General features: G+C 50.2%; 1 protein-coding gene across 3 annotated transcripts in view; it reads left to right on the plus strand.

Moving 5' to 3' along the window:
• TCP11L1 (t-complex 11 like 1) overlaps positions 1 to 514 on the plus strand; it is a 142,327-nt gene extending 141,813 nt beyond the window's left edge. For all 3 annotated transcript variants that reach the window (XR_011315241.1, XR_011315242.1, XM_069739282.1), the window contains exon 11: positions 3 to 514. The gene's annotated coding sequence lies outside the window, so the exon portion shown is untranslated. The remainder of the gene's footprint in view (positions 1 to 2) is intronic.
• Positions 515 to 18,292: the final 17,778 nt, after the last annotated feature.

Consider the following 18,292-nt stretch of genomic DNA (forward strand, 5'->3'; position numbering starts at 1 on the left):
AGTTGATCGTACAGCTCTGGCGAAAATTAAGAGACCACCACATCAAAACCCTGTCATGAGCAGCCCAATCTCCAGACCTGAACCCCATTGAAAACCTCTGGAATGTAATCAAGAGGATGATGGATAGTAACAAGCCATCAAAGAAAGAAGAACTGCTTACATTTTTGTGCCAGAAGCAGTGTGAAAGACTGGTGGAAAGCATGCCAGGACGCATGAAAGCTGCGATTAAAAATCATGGTTATTCCACAAAATATTGATTTCTGAACTCTTCCAGAGTTAAAACATTAGTTTTGTTGTTTCTAAATGATAATGAACTTGTTTTCTTTGCATTATTAGAGGTCTGACAGCACTGGGTTTTTTGTTGTTTTTTTTTAATTTTGACCATTTCTACTTTTTAGAAAAAAAATACAAAATTTATTGTTTGGAAATTCAGAGACATGTCAGAAGTTTATAGAATAAATGAAAAATTTTACTCAAAAATATTCCTATAAAGAGAAAAATCACACAAGCTGAACATTTTGCAGTGGTCTCTTAGTTTTTCCCAAAGCTGTACGTGATCCACTAGATTTGAGTTCACTTGTACGTCTCGTGTAGTAACTTGCACCTACCACCCATAACTTCAGACATTTATTTTTACAAATTCTAATTGTAAAATATACAAATGAATATACAAAAATGTGACATCAAAAAATATCTGTTAGTGGCATAGTTGTCACCAGACAAGAAGAGATTCCAACAAAACTAGAATAAAAAAAATCAGTTTCAATTAATAAACAATTTAAAATAAAAATGGATGGATTTAATTGACAGGGCTAAAAACCTCCAAATATAGAGGGAGAGACACAGTAAAAATTCATAGATACCAAAGTGGAAATAATTATATTGGCCCTAAAAACCCCTGAAGAAATCGGTGTAACACTGGCCAAGCAGCTACAATATACCACTAGAGGAATGTAGATGTCTATTAGTAGTCACTACATCTAGTGCACTTCTTCAGTTAGTTTTCAGTTAGTTCAAATTTGTGGGGTTGATATCACCTTTGTATTGTCAGTAGTGTTGAGCATTCCGATACCGCAAGTATCGGGTATCGGCTGATATTTGCGGTATCGGAATTCCGATACCGAATTCCGATATTTCCCGCGTATCGGATACCGGAATCGGAAGTTTCCAGAATTCAAAACTGCACACAGCAGCCAATGAGGAATGAATGGAAGTGTGGGCACATCCTGTTTAGCATGGTGGGCATGTAACTACTGGCAAGGCTGTGATTGGCTGCTGAAATGATGTCACTATGCACTATAAAAAAACGCCGCCGTTTTGCGCTCACTCTGCTGTGATTTCAGTTAGGGACAGGACGCTGTGTTAACTGAGGGCCAGTTGAGATAGCGAATTGCTTCATTGCGCTTTTCCCAGGCTAATTTAGCAAACGCTGTGTGTTCACCTTGCTCTTGCCTTGCAGCGCTGTTTTAACAGCGTTCTGCAAGGTCTCTCTCAGTGTGTGTGTGTGTGTGTGCAGCTCACTCTGTAGTCTGTGTGCAGCCATATACCCGGTTGTATTCAGCTCAGGGGGGGTTCACACTGCCTCATACTGTTCTATCCATTGTCCTTTTTTGCTCATAGTGCAGCCTTCTTCACATTTTTTCTAAAATTTTCTATTAGTGTCTTTCCACCCGTCTCTAGCTAAATTGTGGAAAAACACTACATAGGATAACCTATAGGAGGGTTTTTGGGCCTTGCAGCGCCGTTTACGGCTGTCTGCACGGTCTCCGTGTGAGCGCAGCTCGCCTTGTAGTCTGTGTGCAGCCACAGCCGGTTGTATTCAGCTCAGGGTGCGTCACTCCCTCATACCGTTAAATAACTTGTCCTTTTTTGCAAATAGTGCAGCCTGCTGCAAATTTTTTCTAAAGTTTCCTATTAGTGTCTTTCCACCCGTCTCCAGCTAAATTGTGGAAAAACACTACATAGGATAACCTAGAGGAGGGTTTTTGGGCCTTGCAGCGCCGTTTACGGCTGTCTGCACGGTCTCCGTGTGAGTGCAGCTCGCCCTGTAGTCTGTGTGCAGCCACAGCCGGTTGTATTCAGCTCAGGGTGCGTCACTGCCTCATACCATTAAATAACTTGTCCTTTTTTTGCAAATAGTGCAGCCTGCTGCAAATTTTTTCTAAAATTTCCTATTAGTGTCTTTCCACCCGTCTCCAGCTAAATTGTGGAAAAACACTACATAGGATAACCTAGAGGAGGGTTTTTGGGCCTTGCAGCGCCGTTTACGGCTGTCTGCACGGTCCCCGTGTGAGTTAAAGTCGCTCTGTAGCCCGATCTGCAGAAAAAAAAAAGTAAAGTTCACTAAACACCACTTAACACTTGTGTAGGCCACATTTTATCAATAATAAAGTCTAGTCCACACTTTACAAAATGTTTCTTACACCTGTTAGGAGGAGCATTTCAGGAATAAGCACACTAAGGCCTTAGTACTTTTCTGCTTATCTTTGTCAACCAAGATGAAGAGGGCAGGGAGTAAGGCACGTGGGCGCGGAGCAGGGAGAAGAGCAGGGAGAGGACGTGGTGATTCTGTGCCTGCTGCGCGGGCACCGGTGACTCATCATCACTCAGTTTCAGCAGGGAACAGTCCTTCATGCGCAGCTTTGTCGGAGAGCGCCGTGCACCGCTGCTGCGTGAAGATCAAATTGAAGACGTTGTCGGATGGATGACAGCGAACGCATCGGCATCGACTTCAATTAGTGCCACATCCTCTCAGGCACAGACCACTGGAGAGCAGCCATCTGTCTCTTCACCACCTGCCAAATTGGCCAGGCAGTCAGAGAGCCCAGGACAGGAGCCGTCTCTACTTCTGTTCTCTGAATCTCTTGGCTTGGAAACAGGGGGCCAGCCAAACAGCATTGGAGAAATGGAAGAAGAGGCAGTGTGCAGTGATGCCCAACAGCTTTGTCTGACTCTGAAGAGGCGGGTGGGCCAGTGCCTGCGGTGACCACAGCACAGTACGCATCTGATGATGAAACTCAGGTGCCGCTTTCTGGTGCGTACTGTGCTGCCGAGACTACCCAGGAGGAGCAGTTGGTGGCAGAGGGTAGTGGAGATGATGAGGTCCTTGACACATTGTGGCGTGAGGAACAGGAAGCTGGTGGGAGCATCTCTGAGGAAGAGATTCCCCTAACGGGCCAAAGAGGGAGGGGGAAGACTGCGGAGCCTGTAGCCTCCACTTTGGCACCCGTTAGGAGCCTGTCTCTTCCAAAAGCCAAAAAGGGCGCTCCCAAGACTTGCAGTGCCTGGTCTTTTTTTGACACAGTTGCAGATGACATTTGTTTTGTCAAATGCAAGCTGTGTCATCAGAAAGTCAAAAGAGGTAAAAGTGTCAGCAACCTCAATACCACAAATATGTGGAAACATGTGCGGACCAGGCACACGGTGGAGTTACAAAAACACTGAAGACCTAGGCCAACCAACAGCGGCAGCTACCACCTCTTCAGCTCGTGTTGCCTCTTCCTCCAGCTCACGCACAGCTGGTTCGGCTTCCTCCCAGGATCGCCATGGAAGAACCTCTGGCACTGTTATCCAGAGACCTAGTGTAATTCCACCCACAGCACCACGTTCCCAGTCATCCTCACACTCCCAGCCTAGTCTACAGCCATCGGTAGTACAGGCATGGGAGAAAAGGCGGGCATTCTCGGCCAACCACCCCCGAGCACAGGCTCTGAATGCAGGCATTGCCAAACTTCTGTCACTGGAAATGCTCTCATTCAGGCTGGTGGAGACTGACCGCTTCCGTGACTTGATGGCATTGGCAGTCCCACAGTACAAGGTGCCCAGCCGCTTTTACTTCAGCAGGCAAGCTGTCCCTGCCCTGCACAAGCATGTGGAGGGACACATAAAACATGCGCTACGCCGTCAGTAGCAAGGTCCACCTCACCACCGATGCGTGGACCAGTCAACATGGACAGGGGCGATACCTTTCCCTCACTGCCCATTGGGTTAATGTTGTTGAGCCAGGTACAGATCGTGCGAGTGGCGCAGGACATGTCCTGCCCACTCCAAGGATTGCAGGAATCCAGTCTACGCATTGACTCCTCATACACAAGTTCCTCAGAATCATCGCTGCAGGAGCCGCCACAGTGCACCTCCACATGGACCCGTGAACGTTTACCTGTTACGACCGACATGAGCACAGCCATGGCCAATCGTCAACAGGCCGTCATGAAACTAGTTTCTTTGGGGAATCGAAGCCACACAGCGCAGGAGCTCTGGAATGCCATCAAGCAGGAGAGCGATGTGTGGTTTGTGCCAGCGAATCTCCAGCCAGGCATGGTAGTGTGTGACAATGGCCGAAATCTGGTGGCAGCTTTGGCCATTGGCAACCTCACGCACATCCCATGTCTGGCACATGTGCTCAATTTGGTTGTGCAGTTTTCTGAGGGCTGAGGAACTATCCGGATCTTGATGCACTGCTGCACAAGGTCTGCCTAGAGTGTGCTCACTTGCGGCGTTCCAGCTTGGCAAGATCCCGCATTGCTGCTCTGCAGCACCGATTCCGCCTTCCGGAACACCGCATCATATGTGACCTACCTACCAGGTGGAATTCCACGTTACATATGTTGGAGCGGTTGTGTGAGCAGCAGCAAGCAGTAATGGAGCACCAGCTGCATCAGGCGCAAAGAAGTCGCAGTCAGCGCCGATCAGACTTCACAACCACAGAGTGGGCCACTATGAAGGACATCTGCCAGGTTTTGCGTCCTTTCGATTATTCCACACGGATGGCAAGTGCAGATGATGCACTAGTCAGCATGACTGTCCCCATTATCTGCCTGCTTCAACAAACACTGCAAGCATTAAGGGATGATGTTGTGGAAGAGGTGGAGGATGAGGAGTCACCTTTTCCATCAGCTTCTGGAGAGTCAGCGCCACGTGGTTCCTCACAAAGGGGTAGGCAGGGGCCACTTTGTGAGGAGGATGAGGAGGAGTCAATGGAGGAGGAAGAGCTCCATCCAGAGGAGGGAGTTACACAATTGTCCAGTGGTCAGTGTGTACAGCGAGGGTGGGGTGATGACGAGCGGGCAGAGATCATGTCTCAAGCAGGGGACAGCGTTTCTGGGCCAGTTGGCAGTCTGCAGCACATGGTTGATTTCATGCTGCAGTGCCTGAGAAACAACCGCCGCATCGACCACATTCTCAACGTGCCTGATTATTGGGTGTTCACCCTCCTCGATTCTCGCTACCGGGACAACGTCCAAAACCTCATCCCAGCGTTGACCCGGGAGCGTAAAATGCGGGAGTACCACGACACACTGGTGAATTCCATCATCTTCTCCAATCCAGCTGCTAGTGCTTTACACAGCAGCTCAGTGCGTCGAGGCAGTGGAGGAGGCTCTGCACAAAGTGGGAGCAGAAGCAGTGCCTCTGCCCAAGGCAAGACCAGTATGGCACAACTGTGGCAAACTTTTGTGTGCCCACCCCAAATGTCTACACCATCACCGGCGGCTCCAGTCAGGAGGCAACGGTTCCGTCAGATGGTGACAGACTACATGTCTTGCCCTCTTACTGTACTCCCAGACGGCTCTTCCCCTTTCAAGTTTTGGGTCTCTAAGCTGGATACATGGCCAGAGCTAAGCCAGTATGCATTGGAGGTGCTGCCTTGCCCTGCGGCTAGTGTCTTATCGGAACGTGTCTTTAGTGCCGCAGGTGGTGTACTAACAGACCGTCGCATGCGACTATCCTCCGATAACGTTGACCGGCTTACTTTTCTGAAAATGAACCAGGCCTGGATCTCGCAGGAATTTGCCACTCCTCTGCCTGATTAAGTAATTGGGTGTCATCCAGGTCTCCTGATGTGTTCATCTTTCTACCACCTGAACTGCTATTCCTGGGCTCCAACACCGCCAGTTGCGGCTCAGAAGTGCAGGCTGCACAGTCAAAACATACGACCCAGTGTTATTGGGTTTCAGTAACGTCAGCTGATCCCCAGCTGTGTAGCCGGCAATGTGTCCTGCGACCGCCACGCTGGCACAACAACCTAAATGTAAGGGAACCTGTGCAGTAATGCTGCACAAGGAAAAGGTAGCTCTCTTAGTTTAGCTCCTTGCACACGCAGAACTTAACACTTATAAAATGTGTTCACTGATACTGTCCCGGAGCTGGGACTTTCCTTCGTAATGTGACTCAGCACAGCCATCATTCCTACCCCCTTGGTGCCGTGCGCTGCCTCCTCAGCGTTGTTTTAAGCTGTCACAGACCCTGTGCTGTTCTGTTATCCCTTGGCCATTCCCAATTTGCACTGCTTGTCTTCTGACATAATTTGGTGTCAGGCTGGCTGCGCCTGTGCGGCCGCGCTGCCCGAGATCCCGCCTCGCAGTGTCTTCTGATTGAATCACACTGTGGGCCTGGGATCCATGGGCATGCACAGTGCATATCTTCCCCTCAGGCTCTCGCTCATCTCCCTCCGCCTTCTTCAGGCTGTGCGCCGTCAGCTGATCCCTAATAGCATGCCACGGCCGTGACGCCGCACAGTCTGAAGAAGAGGGAAGAAGGGAAGTGAGAGTCGAGGATATGCACTGTGCATGCCCATGGATCCAAGGCCCGCAGTGGGATTACATTAGACGACACTGCGAGGTTGGATCTCGTGCAGCGTGGACACACAAGCACTGACAGCCTGACACCTAAATGATGTCAGAAGATGGGCACCGCTAAGTGTGCATGGCCAAGGGATAACATAACAGCGCAGGCTCCGTGACAGCTTAAAACAACGCTGATGAGGCATCGCACGGCACCAAGGGGATAGGAATGGCAGCTGTGCTGCGTCCCATTACGAAGGAAATTCCTACCTCCGGGACGGTTTTACGGTATCGGGGGACACATTTTAAGTGTGTTTACTTCTGTGTTTGCAAGGAGCATCATTAAAAGAGCAACCTTTTCCTTTTGCATCCTTAGTGCTGCACAAGATGGCTCTTTCAGCTACAAACGTCTTGGGGGGGGGGGTTAAAGGTTCCCTTTCAACTTGCTCCAATCAGGCTTCGGCCTACACTCTGTTCCTCTGCTACTCGTGCTGTCCCTGGGCTCTAACACCCCCAGTTGGTTCCTGGAAGTGCTGTCCGCACAGTCAACAGTCGCTCCTCTGTTATTGGGGTTCAGTAACGTCAGCTGATCCCCAGCTGTGTGTGCGGCAATACCTCCAATCTGCTCCTCCTGCTGTCCCTGGGCTCTAACACCGCCAGTTGGTGCCTGGAAGTGCTGTCTGCACAGTCAACAGTCGCTCCTCTGTTATTGGGGTTTAGTAACGTCAGCTGATCCCCAGCTCTGTGTGCGGCAATACCTACAATCTGCTCCTCCTGCTGTCCCTGGGCTCTAACACCCCCAGTTGGTTCCTGGAAGTGCTGTCCGCACAGTCAACAGTCGCTCCTCTGTTATTGGGATTCAGTAACGTCAGCTGATCCCCAGCTGTGTATCCGGCAACGTGTCATGCGACCGCCACGCTGGCACAACAAAAATGTAAGGGAACCTGTCCCCCCCCCCCCCAGGCATTTGTTACTGAAAAAGCCACCTTGTGCAGCACTAATACTGCACAAGGAAAAGGTCGCTCTTTGAATTATGCTCCTTGGAAACGCTGAACTACACACTCATGTAATGTGTCCCCTCACACCGTCAAACTGTCCCGGAGGTGGGACTTTCCTTTGTAATGTGACGCAGCACAGCCGTCATTCCTACCCCCTTGGCTCCATGCGCCGCCTTCTTAGCGTTGTTTGATTCTGTCACGGACCCTGCGCTGTTATGTTCTCCCTTGGCTACGCACAGTTTGCGCTGCCCGTCCTCTGACATCATTTGTTGTCGTCCTGGCTGCGCCTGTGCGTCCACGCTGCCCGAAATCCCACCTCGCTGTGTCATCTAATGTGATCCCACAGTGGGCCTGGTATCCATGGCCATGCGCAGTGCATATACTAGCCTCTCACTCCCCTTCACGCTTCTTCAGACTAGGCGGCGTCAGCTGATCCCTAATAGCATGCCACGACCGTGACGCTGCACAGTCTGAAGAAGCAGGAAGGAGGGGAGTGAGAGGCGATGATATGCGCTGCGCATGCCCATGGTTCCCAGGCCCGCAGTGGGATTACATTAGATGACACTGCGAGGTTGGATCTCGGGAAGCTTGGACGCACAGGCACTGCCAGCCTGACACCTAAATGATGTCAGAAGACGGGCACCGCTAAGTGTGCATGGCCAAGGGATAACATTACAGCGCAGGCTCCGTGACAGAATCAAACAACGTTGAGGAGGTGGCGCAATGCACCAAGGGGGTTGGAATGACGGCTGTGCTGTGTCACATTACAAAGGAAAGTCCCACCTCCGGGACGGTTTAACGGTGTGAGGGGACACATTATATCAGCGTTTGCAAGGAGCATAATTTAAAGAGCCACCATTTTCCATTTGCAGTATTACTGCTGTACAAGATGGCTCTTTCAGCAACAAATGCCTGGGGGGGGGGGTTAAAGGTTCCCTTTCAACTTGCTCCACTGCAGGCTTCAGCTTACACTCTGCTCCTACTGCAGACCCTGGGCTCTAACATCGCCAGTTGTTGCCCGGAAGTGCTAGCTGCACAGAGAAAAACACCCGCCAATGTGTCAGTGGGGTTCAGCAACGCCAGCTGTTCCTCTGCTGTGTAGCCGGCAATGTGTCCAGCACAAGCCACGCTGGCACATTAACAGACATTTTCCTGCCTCCAGTGCAGGCTTCGGCCTACACTTTGCTCCTCTTTGATGCCCTGGGTTTCAACACTGTCAGTTGTCACCTGGAAGTGTTGTCTACACAGAAAAAACTCGCTGATGTGTCAGTGGGGTTCAGCACCGCCAGCTGTTCCCCTGCTGTGTAGCCAGCAACGTGTCCTGCAAATGCCACGCAGGCACAACAGACCTAAAGCTGCCACCAGTGCAGGCTTCGGCCTACACTCTGCTCCTCTTCTCCTCCTGCTGACCCTGGGCTCTAACACCGCCAGTTTTTGCCCGGAAGTGCTAGCTGCACAGAGAAAAACACCCGCCAATGTGTCAGTGGGGTTCAGCACCGCCAGCTGTTCCCCTGCTGTGTAGCCGGCAACGTGTCCTGCAAACGCCATGCAGGCACCTGAACTGAAATTAAAGGGAACCTGCCCCCCCCAGGTGTTTCTATGTATAACAGCCACCTTGTACAGCAGTAATGCTGCATTTGTACAAGGTGGCTAACTTTTTCTCCTTGCCCACATCGAACGCAACACTTACAAAATGTGTCTCATTGCGGACCATTACATTGTCCCTGAGGCGTGACTTTCCTTTTTAATGACACGCAGCACCCCCCTTGGTAGCGCTGCCCGTCTTCTCACATCATTGGTTGGCTGGCTGTGCCTGTGCGTCCGCCCTGCCCGACAAATGACCCTCGTTGTCTGATATATTTTGACTGCGAGGGTGTGATTGATGGGCATGTGCAGTGCATATGTTCGCCTGACTTGACTCATCTCCTTCCGCCTTCTTCAGACTGTGCGGCCTCATGGCCGCGCCATGCGATAAGGGATCAGCGGAGGCCGCCCAGTCTGAAGCAGGTGTAAGGACATGTGCGAGCGGCGAACATATTTACTGCACAAGGCCATGATTCCAAGGCCCGCAGTGTGAGTTTTTTAAAAGACACTGCGGGTCTGGGATTCATGGGCATCGCTAACCGCAACGGTCAACATGAAATGAGGTCAGAAGACGGGCAGCGCTAACAGGGCATTGCCAAGGGATAACACAAGAGCGCAGACTCCTGTACAGAAAATAACGACGCATATGAGTCTGCGCCCACCACCTAGGTGTAAACTTTGACACCTCTGCTGCGTCTCCTTAAAAAGGCAAGTCAGTCACGCCTCCAATACAGTTTGTATAATGGGCAAAATTGTGTACGTGTTTCATTCAGCGTGTGCAAGTAGAAAAATTCATAGAGCAACCTTTGACTTGTGCAGCATTAATGCTGCACAAGGTGTGGCTCTTGTACTTTGCAACACCTGAGGGGGAGTTAAAGGTTACCTTTGAAATTGGTTCTACTAGGCTTAGGCCTACACTCTGCTCCTCCTGAAGACACAAAAGAGAATAGTAAAACCAAAAACACTCAGTTTGAAAAAATGTTGCAGTAATCCGCAAGTGCTAGTAAAAGATGTAAAAAACAGGGTATTTGGTTGATACGTTTTTTGCAAAAAATGTATACTAAGCTGCTCTACCAATCTTCACGGTATACCCTTATCAGAGCAGTCCTAACTAATGTATGCAATCCCTATCTGATGTATTTAAAAACCTGATCATCTGTATATAACCTGTGTGAACAGGGTTCAGAGAGGAAAAATCCATGTGTGCATACAGGGTAGAACAGCTTTTGTGCAGATAGCCCAAGAGGAGTGGTGGAACTCCCCAGTCTTGTAGACACAAGAGAACAATTATGGAAACAGGAACACATGGGCTACTTGCACAGTGAACAAGTCTGTATGATCATGTTCACACACCACCAAGAAACCTGAAGACACAAAAGAGAATAGTAAAACCAAAAACACTCAGTTTGAAAAAATGTTGCAGTAATCCGCAAATGCTAGTAAAAGATGTAAAAAACAGGGTATTTGGTTGATACGTTTTTTGCAAAAAATGTATACTAAGCTGCTCTACCAATCTTCACGGTATACCCTTATCAGAGCAGTCCTAACTAATGTATGCAATCCCTATCTGATGTATTTAAAAACCTGATCATCTGTATATAACCTGTGTGAACAGGGTTCAGAGAGGAAAAATCCATGTGTGCTCCTGCTCCTCCTGCAGACCCTGGGCTCTAACTACGCCAGTTGGGGCCCGGAAGTGCTGGCTGCACAGAGAAAAACACACACCATTGTGTCAGTGGGGTTCAGCAACGCCAGCTGTTCCCCTGCTGTGTAGCCGGCAACGTGTCCAGCACAAGCCACGCTGGCACAACAGACCAAAAGCTGCCACCAGTGCAGGCTTCGGCCTACACTCTGCTCCTCTTTGATTCCCTGGGTTTCAACACTGTCAGTTGTCACCTGGAAGTGTTGTCTACACAGAAAAAACACTTGCTGATGTGTCAGTGGGGTTCCGCAACGCCAGCTGTTCCCCTGCTGTGTAGTCGGCAACGTGTCCAGCACAAGCCACGCTGGCACAACAGAACAAAAGCTACCACCAGTGCAGGCTTCGGCCTACACTATGCTCCTCTCCTCCTCCTGCTGACCCTGGGCTATAACACCGCCAGTTTTTGCCCGGAAGTGCTAGCTGCACAGAGAAAAACACCCGCCAATGTGTCAGTGGGGTTCAGCACTGCCAGCTGTTCCCCTGCTATGTAGCCGGCAACGTGTCCTGCAAACGCCATGCAGGCACCTGAACTGAAATTAAAGGGAACCTGCCCCCCCCAGGTGTTTCTATGTATAACATCCACCTTGTACAGCAGTAAGGCTGCATTTGTACAAGGTGGCTGACTTTTTCTCCTTGCCCACGTCGAACTCCACAAACACGTACAAAATGTGTCTCATTAGAGACCATTACAGTGTCCCTGACGTGTGACTTTCCTTTTTAATGACACGCAGCACCCCCCTTGGTAGCGCTGCCCGTCTTCTGACATCATTGGTTGGCTGGCTGTGCCTGTGCGTCCGCCCTGCCCGACCCAACGCCCCTCGTTGTCTGATATATTTTGACTGCGAGGGTGTGATTGATGGGCATGTGCAGTGCACATGTTCGCCTGTCTTCACTCATCTCCTTCCGCCTTCTTCAGACTGTGCGGCCTCATGGCCGTGGAATGCGATAAGCGATCAGCTGAGGCCGCCCAGTCTGAAGCAGGTGTAAGGACATGAGTGAGCGGCAAACATATTTACTGCGCAAGGCCATGAATCCCAGCCCTGCAGTGTGACTTTATGAAAAGACACTGCGGGTCTGGGATTCCTGGCCATCGCTAACCACACCGGCCGACATGAAATGAGGTGAAAAGACAGGCAGCGCTCACAGCGCATTGCCAAGGGATAACAAGAGCGCAGACTCCTGTACAGCAAATAACAACGCTCAGGAGGCTGCGCCCAGCACCAAGGCGTTATTTTTGGACACCTGTGCTGCGTCTCCTTAAAAAGACAAGTCACGCCTCCAATACAGTCTTACTGTATAATGGGCAAAATTGTGTACGTCTTTCATTCAGCGTGTGCAATGAGCAAAATTTAAAGAGCAACCTTTCACTTGTGGAGCATTACTGCTGCACAAGGTGTGGCTCTTCTACATTGTAACACCTGAGGGTGGGTTAAAGGTTACCTTTGAAATTGGTTCAATTAGGCTTCGGCCTACACTCTGCTCCTCTCCTCCTCCTGCTGACCCTGGGCTCTAACACCACCAGTTTTTGCCCGGACATGCTAGCTGCACAGAGAAAAACACCAGCCAATGTGTTAGTGGGGTTCAGCACCGCCAGCTGTTCCCCTGCTGTGTAGTCGGCAACGTGTCCAGCACAAGCCACGCTGGCACAACAGAACTAAAGCTGCCACCAGTGCAGGCTTCGGCCTACACTCTGCTCCTCTCCTCCTCCTGCTGACCCTGGGCTCTAACACCGCCAGGTTTTGCCTGGACGTGCTAGCTGCACAGAGAAAAACACCAGCCAATGTGTTAGTGGGGTTCAGCACCACCAGCTGTTCCCCTGCTTTGTAGTCGGCAACGTGTCCAGCACAAGCCACGCTGGCGCAACAGAACAAAAGCTGCCACCAGTGCAGGCTTCGGCCTACACTCTGCTCCTCTCCTCCTCCTGCTGACCCTGGGCTATAACACCGCCAGTTTTTGCCCGGATGTGCTAGCTGCACAGAGAAAAACACCAGCCAATGTGTTAGTGGGGTTCAGCACCGCCAGCTGTTCCCCTGCTGTGTAGCCGGCAACATGTCCTGCAAATGCCACGCAGGCACCTGAACTGAAATTAAAGGGACCCTGCCCCCCCCCGGTGTTTCTATGTATAACAGCCACCTTGTACAGCAGTAATGCTGCATTTGTACAAGGTGGCTGACTTTTTCTCCTTGCCCACGTGGAACTCAACACGTACAAAATGTGTCTCATTAGAGACCATTACAGTGTCCCTGAGGTGTGACTTTCCTTTTTAATGACACGCAGCACCCCCATTGGTAGCGCTGCCCGTCTTCTGACATCGTTGGTTGGCAGCCTGTGCCTGTGCGTCCGCCCTGCCCGACACAATGCCCCTCGTTGTCTTACTTATTTTGACTGCGAGGGTGTGATTGATGGGCACGAGCAGTGCATATCTTCGCCTGTCTTCACTCCCCTCCTTCCGCCTTCTTCAGACTGTGCGGCCTCATGGCCGTGACATGCGATAAGGGATCAGCTGAGGCCGCCCAGTCTGAAGCAGGTGTAAGGACATGTGTGAGCGGCGAACATATTTACTGCACAAAGCCACGAATCCCAGCCCCGCACTGTGACTTTATGAAAAGACACTGTGGGTCTGGGATTCATGGCCATCGTTAACCGCACCAGCCAACATGAAATGAGGTCATAAGACGGGCAGCGCTAACAGGGCATGGCCAAGGGATAACAAGAGCGCATACTCCTGTACAGCAAATAACAACGCTCAGGAGGCTGAGCCCAGCACCAAGGAGTTATTTTTGGACACCTGTGCTGCGTCTCCTTAAAAAGACAAGTCACGCCTCCAATACAGTTTTACTGTACAATGGGCAAAATTGTGTACGTCTTTCATTCAGCGTGTGCAATGAGCAAAATTTAAAGAGCAACCTTTCACTTGTGGAGCATTACTGCTGCACAAGGTGTGGCTCTTCTACATTGTAACACCTGAGGGAGGGTTAAAGGTTACCTTTGAAATTGGTTCTACTAGGCTTCAGCCTACACTCTGCTCCTCCTGCAGACCCTGGGCTCTAACACCGCCAGTTGGTGCCTGGAAGTGCAGGCTGCACAGAGAAAAACACCCGCCATTGTGTCAGTGGGGTTCAGCAACGCCAGCTGTTCCCCCGCTGTGTAGCCGGCAACGTGTCCTGCAAACGCAACGCAGACACAAAGCTGCCTCCAGTGCAGGCTTCGGCCTACACTCTGCTCCCCCTGCTTACCCTTTGCTCCAACACCGCTAGTTGGGGCACTAGGAAGACAATCTTGAATAGGCAACGCATCCGGGTTCCAGTACCGTCAGCTGGTTCTCGGCAATGTCTTTGTCACGGGTACTCCCTCGTGCCCAGCCTGGTTCCAGCACTGTCAGCTGGTTCCGGGTAGTGTCAAGCTCACTGAGACGCCTATGCGTTGCCCCGTCGTGTTGCGGTCGGGTTAGCCAACTCCATGGTGCCTCCAGTTTAGGAGCTTCCTATGTGGGCTGCGGGAATTGGCAATCAAGGCTGGTTCTGTAGTGCCAGTAGGCCAAGCTCCCCCTGTAGGACTGTTGGTGTTCGGTAACTGCGGCAGCCTCGCGGCCTAACTGTTCTCTCCTCTCCTGTGGACCTTCTGGTCCACATCCTGGTTCCAGCACCGTCAGCTGGTTCCGGGCAGAGCCTTTGGCTTAGGTGCCTCCTTCTGGGTATCTGAGTTCCACCAACGCCAGGCGGTCCTTGGTAGTGCTTTTAAGCGCGGGTACCTATAGCTTTGTAACCGGGTTCCAGCACCGTCAGCTGGTCCTCGGTCGTGCCATTGGCTCTTGCACACTTGGGCAACGCATCCGGGTTCCAGTACCGTCAGCTGGTTCTCGGCAGTGTCTTTGTCACGGGTACTCCCTCGTGCCCAGCCTGGTTCCAGCACCGTTAGCTGGTTCCGGATAGTGTTAAGCTCACTGAGACGCCTATGCGTTGCCCCGTCGTGTTGCGGTCGGGTTAGCCAACTTCATGGTGCCTCCAGTTTAGGAGCTTCCTATGTGGGCTGCGGGAATTGGCAATCAAGGCTGGTTCTGTAGTGCCAGTAGGCCAAGCTCCCCCTGTAGGACTGTTGGTGTTCGGTAACTGCGGCAGCCTCGCGGCCTAGCTGTTCTCTCCTCTCCTGTGGACCTTCTGGACCACATCCTGGTTCCAGCACCGTCAGCTGGTTCCGGGCAGAGCCTTTGGCTTAGGTGCCTCCTTTGGGTATCCGAGTTCTGCCAACGCCAGGTGGTCCTTGGTAGTGCTTTTAAGCGCGGGTACCTACAGCTTAGTAACCGGGTTCCAGCTGGTCCTCGGTCGTGCCATTGGCTCTTGCACAGTTGGCCAACGCATCCGGGTTCCAGTACCGTCAGCTGGTTCTCGGCAGTGTCTTTTGCTCTTGTACCTTCTGCTCCCCATCCTGGTTCCAGTACCGTCAGCTGGTTCCGGGCAGAGCCTTTGGCTTAGGTGCCTCCTTCTGGGTATCCGAGTTCCACCAACGTCAGGTGGTCCTTGGTAGTGCTTTCAGGCACGGGTACCTCCTGCTTAGTAACCGGGTTCCAGTAACGTCAGCTGGTCCTCGGTAGTTCCATTGGCTCTTGGACCTTCGGCTACCCATCCGGGTTCCAGTACCGTCAGCTGGTTCTCGGCAGTGTCTTTTGCTCTTGTACCTTCTGCTCCCTATCCTGGTTCCAGTAACGTCAGCTGGTTCCGGGCAGAGCCTTTGGCTTAGGTGCCTCCTTCTGGGTATCTGAGTTCCGCCAACGTCAGGCGGTCCTTGGTAGTGCTTTTTAGCACGGGTACCTCCTGCTTAGTAACCGGGTTCCAGTAACGTCAGCTGGTCCTCGGTAGTTCCTTTGGCTCTTTGACCTTCGGGTAGCCATCCAAGTTCCAGTTCCATCAGCTGGTTCTCGGCATTTTCTCAGCCTTCTTGTACCTTCTGCTACATTTCCAAGTTCAAGACCCTAAAGGCGACGACCCGGAAGACCACCCCTAAGATGACGACACCAGAGACGACAACCACTGAGATGACGACGACCCTGGAGATGACGACCCTGAAGAACACCCCGATGACGACGACGACGGCGGAGACGACGACCCTGGAGACGACGACATGGAAGACCGAGAAGCAGAAGAACAAGAGGCTGCAGAACAAAGAGCAGAAGAACATTAAGCATAACACTTAATATCAGAGCAAAAGATATTATCTAAATTATATGCAGAAGAAGACTAAGCAGTGTATGGGGGTGAGTCCGTTCCTCCTCGTGGTGCCCCTGGATAAAGCCTGATGCTCCAAGCCAAACTGAACGCGGACAAATGTAACTTTTGTGACAGGCAGAACGGAAGGTGTAATCTTCAAACTTTTATAGATAACAACTACGGGAATGCCTGTCACAAATGAGAATATGATGAAGTAGAATAGGAAGAATAATAATAGTTGAAGAAAATGAATATGAATAATGTAATAAAAAAAAATGTAGAAGATGAAGAAGAAGATGAATAAGGTGACGAAGAAGTTGATGTCAAAGATGCTGATGATGATGAAGATGAAAGTATGGGAAAAGTAAAAAAAAAGAAGGGGAAGGGCGTGGAATAGTGAAACATCAATATCTGACAAAATTAAAAAAAATTTACATAGTCAATATCTTTGTAACTCCGAACGTCTTTAAAAAAAAATAAAATTCCTGCTATTCTATTTGATTGGGCTAAACCTCTATGCCTTTAATGTCTCCGCCACCTCCCCAAATACATCCTGCATTATTCTTAGTTGTTTTCCTTCATGTAGAATGAACCTACAAGGAAAGAAAGGGTTTATTTTAATTCCGATATTTTGGTCCCATTGACTTGTATTGGGATCGGGTATCGGTATCAGCGATATCCGATATTTTTTGAATATCGGCCGATCCAATCTGATACCGATACTTTCCGATATCGGAAGGTATCGCTCAACACTAATTGTCAGGTGTCATCAAGCCCACGGCTTAGTAATGGAGAAGTGTCTATAAGACACCTCTCCATTACTAATCGTATAATTATATCTAATATATAAAGCTGTATGTGTGTATGTCCGGGATTGGCATCTGCACCGTCGCAGCTACAGCCACAAAATTTTGCACAGTCACATGTCTGGACCCCGAGAGCGTGTAAGGGGGTGTGCAGGCCGCTGGTTTGAGCCCTGCATTCCTGTGCATGCCTACCTAATAAAACTGGGTATGTTTTGTGTTTGCTGTGTGCCTGGTGTAGTTTATGATAGTTGACACTGTTTAATATGATAAAGGCTGACACTGTTCTGATATCTGTGTGTAAGGGTACCGTCACACTATACCATTTCGATCGCTACGACGGTACGATTCGTGACGTTCCAGCGATATCGTTACGATATCGCTGTGTCTGACACGCAGCAGCGATCAGGGATCCTTGTTGTGAATTCTGTGGCAGAGCTCCCTCCTGTGGTCACAAGTGGTACTTCGGCTGATTCTCTCTGGGAGCTTCCATTTGTGGAGGAAACTGGTACTGCTGCTTCTGAGTTTCCTCCCTCAGGTGATCTGGTGAGGTCGTTAGGTGCTTCTCTACTTAACCCCACCTAATGCTTTGATTCATGCTTCCTGTCAATGTTCCAGTGTTGGACTTGTGTTTCTCTGGATCTTTCCTGTGGCCTGCTGCTCTGCATAGCTAAGTGCTTCTTTGCTATTTGTTGCTATTTTTTCTGTCCAGCTTGTCTATTTGTTTTGCTGGAAGCTGTGGGACGCAAAGGGTGTACCTCCGTGCCGTTAGTTCGGTACGGAGGGTCTTTTTGCCCCTTTGCGTGGTTTTCTTTAGGGTTTTGTGTAGACCGCAAAGTTATCTTTCCTATCCTCGTTCTGTCTAGAATATCGGGCCTCACTTTGCTGAATCTATTTCATCCCTACGTTTGTCTTTTCATCTTACTCACAGTCATTATATGTGGGGGGCTGCCTTTTCCTTTGAGGTATTTCTCTGAGGCAAGGTAGGCTTATTTTTTCTATCTTCAGGCTAGTTAGTTTCTTAGGCTGTGCCGAGTTGCATAGGTAGCGTTAGGTGCAATCCACGGCTGCCTCTAGTTGTGTTTGGAGAGGATCAGGGATTGCGGTCTGCAGAGTTCCCACGTCTCAGAGCTCGTTCTATTATTTTGGGTTATTGTCAGATCACTGTATGTGCTCTGACCTCCATGTCCATTGTGATACTGAATTGCCTTTCATAACAGTACAGGAAGCCAAAAGTACTAATGATTCTCAATAGAGGGAAAAAAGAAGTTCTGAGACCATTTTTTTTTCTTGGCTTTGTGTTTTGTCTTTTTTTTTCCCCTAGACATTTGGGTGGTTCAGTACACAGGTGTAGCGATGGACATTAGAAGTCTGTCTTCATTTGTGGATCAGCTCTCGGCAAGAGTACAAAAGATTCAAGACACTATTGATCAGAAATCTA

The sequence above is a fragment of the Ranitomeya imitator genome, chromosome 9 (assembly GCF_032444005.1).
Source record: "Ranitomeya imitator isolate aRanImi1 chromosome 9, aRanImi1.pri, whole genome shotgun sequence".
NCBI lineage: Eukaryota > Metazoa > Chordata > Amphibia > Anura > Dendrobatidae > Ranitomeya > Ranitomeya imitator.